The sequence below is a fragment of the Sphaerodactylus townsendi genome, linkage group LG13 (genome assembly GCF_021028975.2).
Source record: "Sphaerodactylus townsendi isolate TG3544 linkage group LG13, MPM_Stown_v2.3, whole genome shotgun sequence".
Classification (NCBI taxonomy): Eukaryota; Metazoa; Chordata; class Lepidosauria; order Squamata; family Sphaerodactylidae; genus Sphaerodactylus; species Sphaerodactylus townsendi.
The window spans coordinates 52,051,456-52,059,690 of NC_059437.1; positions in this window are offsets into that span (position 1 = coordinate 52,051,456).

The window sequence follows — 8,235 nt, forward strand, 5'->3', positions numbered from 1 at the left end:
GGGCAGACGCGTGAAAGGCAATCGGGTTGTGGGGGTTTTTTAGGGTGCATTTTTTTGTTGCAAAGGGGCGGGTCGCCATCAAAATATGGGGCTCTGCATCGGCCCCATGTATCCCTAGAAGGAAATCCGAATGATACCTGGCCTGGAGCTTTGGAGCCGATCCTGGAAGCCTTGGCCATTTTCTTGGGAGTGGGTCCCATTGAACACTGTGGGGCTCACTTCTGGGTCAGTGCGATTGATTGATGCGCATGATGCGATTGATGCTCATGGAAGGCATAGAATGCACGGAGTTCGAAGCCCTGTGCTTATTTCTCTCAGCCCTGACAACGACCCTGCGAGGCAGGTCAGTGTAATTATCCCCATATTCTGGTTGTGGTGGGTTTTCCGGGCTGCGTGGCCGTGGTCTGGTAGATCTTGTTCCTAACGTTTCGCTTGCATCTGTGGCTGGCATCTTCAGAAGTGTATCACAGAGGGAAGTCTGTTACAGATTGTGTCCCTGCCCCCCCCCCCCCCCCCCCCCCCCCCACGCACCCATTGGGGACTGCAGCAGCAGCAAGCGCAATCCACCCCCTTCTGCGAGAGCTGAGGGGCAGTGGCAGTGTGTTACAGTGTGTAACAAACTTCTCTCTGTGATACACCTCTGAAGATGCCAGCCACAGATGCAGGCGGAACATTAGGAACAAGACCTACCAGACCACGGCCACGCAGCCTGGAAAACCCACCACAACCAGTTGAGTCCGGCCGTGAAAGCCTTCGACAATACATCCCCGTATTCATTTGCTGAGGGGAAGGGGGGGAGAGTTGCCAGACACCACCTGCAGAGCTTATATAGCAAAAACAAGATTTGAACTGAGGTCTTCCTGGTGGTGCACAGAGGCTCCCACATCTGTCCCTGTTGACTCAAAAGTCAGCACAACTGTTTTCGGTGGGGGGGCTACTCTTGAGGAGGGGAGCCCAAGTAACACAATGGTTAAATGAATGAGACAGGAGAAAGATACACACACCAGTTCAAGGTCTGCCCAGAACTCTGTTCAAGGTCTACACAGAGTTACAAGCATCTTAAATCTAAACCCTTTGAAATGAACGGGCTTCGGCTGGGGTAATTCTGCATAAGATCATCACCCTGCTGGTAACCTTCCGTCAAAGTGCTGGGAGATACAACCACCCTACCTTACAGGGCTGTTGTGAGGACTGTGACAAGGTACTATGCTTGGGATGCTGTGGATAGTAAAAGTGTCCTATTAATTGTGCTAAGCGGGGCAGTTTCAGTCGCTGCGCTAGTTAAAAAAAATCAGGCAGTGCAACTTCTAATAAAGCGCTTTTACGCTCTGTGCATGGGCAGAATGGCCTTCCATCATCAAAGAGGGCTTCCTTGAAGCACTTTGCTTTGGCTCTTTCCTGACAACCCAGAAATCAGTCTGAGCAGAGCCCTTGAACCTATTTATTTTTAAAAGCCGAGAAGGTGTTCTGTCGGAACAAAAACAGCAGCATTATGCACCGGAAGAGCAAAGACTTTGCTTGTAATGAGGTTGCGTGTCTTACCTCAATGCCCTGCGAGTCAAGCTTCTGCAGGGAGGAGGGCAAGTCTCCACTTCTGCTCCATGGTTTGAAAGCTTCCAAAACCTTCCTCCAATGAAAGTAATCTCCCAGAACCAGGTCGAGAGCGGGTGAAGAGTCATTCAACTCATGCTGCCGAATGTTCCTGGAGCCCCTTTTATGTGGAGGGATGAATCTCTGGACGGAGAAACATTTCCAGTTTTGTTGAGTGGAATGGGAGGATACCAGCCCCTTTGAACTAGCACCAGATCCCCTAGGGGAGAAGGAAAGATAACTGGCATTAACAGAGGGAACAGGTTTAGAAGTCAGATCAGGGTACAGCGGAAGCCTGAAAGGGGAGGGGACTTCGGCTTAGTGGTAGAGGATCAAGTTGGCATGCAGAACGTCCCAGGTTCCATTCCCGACATCTCCAGTTAGAAGGACCAGGCAGTAGGAGATGTGAAAATTCACCCTGAGACCGTGGAGAACTGCTGCCAATCTGAGTAGACTTTACTGACTTAGTTGGAGTGCTGGTTCTGATTCAGTATAAGGGTGCTTCATGGGTTCAAAACTTTCCAGTGCCTCTTTCCAGCTTTGCTGGAGGGCTTACTGATTTGACTCATACCAAGGCCATGCACAGCAGAATTGGATATATCCCCTCTGCAAGAACAGGAGGTGGTGCGGCACCTGTAAGGCCCAAGTGTAACAGAGGCACAGAAACATGTATACCTGAGCCAGTGTGTATGGGGGTTAAAGTCTTGGGTCTGCGAAACTCCGGACTGAATCCCTGCTCTCCCAGGCTGGGTGACCTCTCATGCTCTCAGCCTAGCCCACCTCACAGGGTGGTTGTGGATAAAAGGAAGGAGAGGGAAATTATGTAAGCCAGTGAGTCCCCAGTGAGGGACAAGGTGGGATATAAATAAATAAATATTACTGGGCCCCAAACCTTAACCACGTTTCTGTGATATATTGTTTCAGAAATTAGATATATTTCCCCGCAGTTGACTCCAGAGTTTGTATTCTGGGATGGGAGCAAGGGGCAAGGGGTGTTACAGAAGCCCAAATTATACTCAGGCCTGTGTTCAGCATGGTGAACAAAGGCTGCGCAATCTGGCCTCATTGCTTAGCTGTCTCTCCTGCCACTTTCAAAGAGAAATGACCAGATAGCAGGCAATTTTTTCCCCTTCTGCTAATGCTATTCTTGGAACCGTGCTGGGCCCCTCTGCACGCTCTCCGTTGGCCAAATCACTCCGTTTTGAAACCATATCCCAGAGATCTGGTGAGTAAGCTCCATCCATCAGCCTGCGCTCTCCTTCATACATTCTTAATAGTCCCAGCAACTTGTCACTTCGTGATGCTCAGAATCGCAGAGGCCTGGGGATCTTTGGGGGCCTTCTCTGTCATCACTCCAGCTCCGAACGAGAACAGACAGCCTTTGTACGTGTGACGCAGAATTCGGTGCTACTTCAGAGGGCAGGTGGGAGCCAATGTTTAAGTGCCCTAAGAAAATGGGAGATCAAATGTTCCCACCAAAATGGGCGAGTAGTCCATCAGTGGCCACTAGCCATGATGACTAAGATGAACCTACGTAAAAGGAAGAATAAAGCCCTGAGCATCAATGTTATCTATAGGACTGTCTCTCCCACTATGCCCCCCAATGGGCACTGCAATCAGCAAATAATATACTGGGGGTACCTGGCCCCAAAGATATCCAGCTAGCCTCAAGCAGGGCCAGGCTGTTTTCAGAGAGCCAGAGTGGTGTAGTGGTTAAGAGCAAGTGGATTCTAATCTGGAGAACCAGGATTTGATTCCCTACTCCTCCACTCGAGTGGCAGAGGCTTATCTGGTGAACCAGATGTGTTTCCGCACTCCTACATTCCTCCTGGGTGACCTTGGGCTAGTTACAGTTCTTTCAGAACTCTCTCAGCCCCACCTCCCTCACAAGGTGTCTGTTGTGGGGAGAGGAGGGGAAAGGAGCTTGTAAGCCACCTTGAGTCTCTTTACAGCAGAGAAAGGTAGGGTATAAATCCAAACTCTTCTTCTTCTTCTTGAAAAGTTATGTCGAATGAGACCAGGGCCTTTCAGGAGCTGACATAATTCCACAGGGTCTGTAAGACAGAGCTGCTCCACCAGACATATGGCATACCCCTCCTTACTGTCTGTTTTCTATTCACTGGGATGCTATTATTTGGAATCCTACTGTATAAAAGACTAGCCATGGTGGTGACGACTCATTGCCAGCCAATCAACACACACAAAACAGCCAATCCCCAAGTCTTGCAAACAGGGGTTCTGGCTTCTTTCATATAGTCAACATCTTCCTGCTGCCTTCAAGTTTTCCTAACATTATTGTCTTGGGCCTTACCCAAGGCGTAACTTTCCATTATTACAGTTCTAGAGAGGTAGCTGAGTCAGCCACGGAAAAATAAACAAGACTCTGGCAAGCATTTGAAAACTAACAAGAAGCCCGAACGCTGGTGGAGCAGAGTCCACAGTTAATTGGACAAAAGCTTACGCTGAAATAAAATAAAAATAAAATATTAATCGTTAAGATTAATAGAATAAGTAGGACTCTCATGAATTTTACATGGAGGATCCGTGTCAGTGCTGACAAACAGTACCGCCTGTCTATACATGACATGATTGGTTTTTTTCTTTCAGAATTCCACTATCTTGAGGTTCCCAAACCACTGAATGATGGGATAATCCTGTGATTTCTTTTTCTAATGGGTGCACTGTCCCTCGGGCAGGGACCCTTTCCCCTGTCACAACAGACATCTCTTAAAACAAGGGAAGGCTCCTTACAACAGAGGAAAGAGCAGCAGTGGCGTAGGAGGTTAAGAGCTCGTGTATCTAATCTGGAGGAACCGGGTTTGATTCCCAGCTCTGCCGCCTGAGCTGTGGAGGCTTATCTGGAGAATTCAGATTAGCCTATACACTCCCACGCACGCCAGCTGGGTGACCTTGGGCTAGTCACAGCTTCGGAGCTCTCTCAGCCCTACCCACCTCACAGGGTGTTTGTTGCGGGGGGCGGGGAAGGGCAAGGAGATTGTCAGCCCCTTTGAGTCTCCGGCAGGAGAGAAAGGGGGGATATAAATCCAAACTCTTCTTCTTCTTCTATTCATGGACTGAATCAGCAGGATTCAACCCAGTGGGAGAATCCTATATCCAGGAGTGCTGAACTTTATGCTAGCAGTTCTCCGACTGTGAGTGGGGGTCCCAAAGTTGGGTTTCACTGGGGGTCAGAGGTCGCAGGAGGCAGACCAAGCTAAGAATGGGACTCTGGGAAGCTCAATAGCCCATATGAGTTTGCCTCTGCATAAGGTGAGAAATGGCCATGAGATCGAATCCTGCCCCTCAGCACTGCTGTATCTTCACAAATACTAAAAATGAAAAATAAAAATGCAAAGAAAGTGCCATTCTATATGCAGAGGTTCCCCAGTCTCTTTTGGGCTCGGAGTAACTCTGCATATGAATGCACAGTATGTTTAGCTGTGAGTCCTGATTCCTAAAGATCGAGAGTCCGTTTTAAACTACTCACTGGCATGTTTCTTTCTTCCCATTTTGGGGGTTTTAAGACAGAGATCCTCAGCCCAGCACTATCTTAAACTCTGACTGAAAGTAGAGTTTTTGAAAAGATTATATGCGTATCTACTATTTTCCGGTTGAGAAGGAAATTACTTAACCATGGAGAGCAGCGTTGGGGCATAGGTTTGGTAGCTGAGGGTGAGGAAATACCTGGACATTTGGGGGCTGGAAAATAGGGAGGGCGAGGTTTGGGATGGGGAGGGACCTCAATGCCATAGGATCCACCCTCCAAGGCAGCCATTTTCTCCAGAGTGACTGATCTCTGCTGTCTGGAGATCAATTGTAATAACAATGGGATATTTCCAGGTCCCAAATGAACATTTAATCTCTGAGCCTCAATGAGGCTTGAAAGCTGGGCCTGAACCCAAGGCCGGTAGACCACGGTTATTGCTCTGGGACCCTTCCTCTTTATCCTGGCTCCTGGACCGGCACTGCCATTCTTCCTAAAATGGGGAACATGGTCCTCTACGGTTATATTTTATTATTGCTACCTGAGTAGAATCTGGGGTTTTCCAGACCTGGTTTATCCCCCAGGCTAGAGCAAGTCTCCCTGCTCCAGAATCAGCTCCCGTTGGGCCCCAGTTCTGCACCATTCCTGCCTTTGGTTGCTCCTGCCCTAGACTACCTTACTGCTAGGAATGCCAGCCTCCAGGTGGGTCAACCATAATGAAAATGGGGTAGGTTGCTCAAGGGTTAATTATCCAAAAAGCACTTATATGGTATGAATGTACCAGTGTCTCTAATGTCCGACAGACAGACAGACAGACAGACAGACAGACAGACAGACAGAGGGAGAGGGAGAGGGAGCTCCTCAAACAATTACAAACAAGTTTTTATACTGTATAACATAAACAATAACTACACAGGCTTATTACAAAGAAACATAAACCAAACAATCCCTCTCCCAAGGACTCACAACAAAATTATCATTAAACAATATCCACATGGACTGCCATTGAATGACTTCGTATACCTTCACAATGGCCCATTATCTTGTAATTTTCCAAAGGAATCCTTTTTTAAACAAAAAAAGCTACAAAAATCCTCCTATTTTGTTTTTGTTTAGCTATATAAGAGCTGGCTCTCCAGGGGAGACACTCTGGCCTGTTGCTCCTCTCTGGTCTCAATGCCTGGAGATTCTTTGACATTACAGTTCATCTCTAGACTACAGCAATCAGTTCCCTGAAGAAAAATGGAGGTTTTGGGGGGGTGGGTTTGATGGCATTGTACTCTACTAAGGTCCCTGTCCTCCCCCGTACCCACATGTTGAGGCATTTCCAAACCTGAATTTGGCACCCCCATCCTTCCCCAATGGCCGTAGAAGACCTGGAACCTCTTCCTACTGCCACCCTCAGCTGCATCAATCCAATGCCATGCAGCTGTGCTTCCTCTTTTGGTTGCCCTTGGTAACAAGGCCTAGGCATACCTGGCATCTGGAGGCAGCCTGTCTTAGAAGTTCTTCCCACTAATTTGATCTTGCAGGCCGCCGGGGGGTGGGGGGGGTGTTCCTCCCTTCTCTGCCAAGGTGACGGCTCCAGTTTTTGGCCCCACAACAGAGGCCTGAAGAAACACACCATAATTCCTATGTGTATCATTTGCGAACAAGCTTTTTTTTTATCACACCCAAAGTTCTGTTAGACTTTGTACAGAAAAAAAAAATATTCACCTCTCAGTCCCCTGTCTCAGCAGGGCACACATTTCCGATTTTCCATCCAATCTCGGTTTTCAGAACCCCTCAATTATGCTCGGCTGGACCCGATGGGTGGGTGGGGGCAACAAAATGCTTAGACCGAGAGATTATGTGGAGACCGCTGCTTTTGCCCCAGGTGGGGCACTGGGAATTTAAAGCTGTTTCTCATGCTATTTGGCGTGTCGATTTGTTTAAACCTCCTGCTTGCCTACGAAATTAAAAACTGGGACAGACATTGATGGCATTGATGGGAAGGGAACGGATTAGGCTCTGGGTGAATCTTCAGCAAGGCTGGACCTAGGAATATAAAACTCTGCTGTAGGCAGCCATCCCTGGGAGAAACCAATGACCTGTCAGGATTGTCCCTGTTTACTTTGTAAACAATCAATCTCTCTTGTCCCTGCAAGAGAAAGAAGAGAGGAAAGCTTTTCCCCGCCCAAAAAAAGAAAAGAAAAAAAGAGTTTGTTCACCAGAGCTGCACTATGCTCTATGCAGGAATTATAACATCTGCGAAAGGTGTACAGGATGAACATGCAAGACAGCTGCCACTATAAAACGAGATGGGGAATTGGGGGGTAATGAAATTACATAACAGTGGTTGGGCTGCATCTCCCCCATAATGCAATTCAGTCTCTATCACAATATATTTGAGAGTTTCTGCTGGATTTATGCCAAAATGTGTTTTTGCTTTCAAACGGATTGGGGAAGCAGGGCTAGGTAGGAACTAGAACCCTGGCCGAGCATTCTACAACAAAGAAGGTCTGGCATGCTTTGTTCTGTCTGTGGTGGAGGAATATACAATCTCCTAACATCCTTATGTGGAGCAGAGTATAACAATGTGCATGGATTTGTATTTATTAATTTATATCCTGCTTTTCTCCTCCAGTGGGGATCCAAAGCATCTTACAGTATGGTTTTTTTCCCCTCCTTCATTCTCTCAAAACAAACCTCTGAGGTAAATTAGGCTTAGAGAATGTGATTGGTTCAGCATCATCAAGCAAACTCCAGCGGTTGATGTAGAGATTCAAACCCAGATTTCAGATGATTTTAGTGCAGCGGTAGGGAACCTGCGGCTCAAGAGCCGCATGCGGCTCTTCTGCCCTTGCACTGTGGCTCCATGAGCCGAGCCGCCGGCCCCATCCTTGCCCGCCCTGCAGGCAGCAGGGCGGGCACACCAACTGCCCACGGTCGGCTGGGCCGCACCGCGGGCTTCCCCTCAGGCAGCAGGGCGGGCGCATCCATGCGCTTCTCAGAATGAGCGGAGTAAAAGGTAAAAAAAACCCTATATATATATAGTGTTATTTTTGTTTTAAATGTCAAAAATTATTTGCGGCTCCAAGTGTTTTCTTTTCCCGTGGAAAACGGGTCCAAATGGCTCTTTGAGTGTTAAAGGTTCCCTACCCCTGTTTTAGTGTAACACT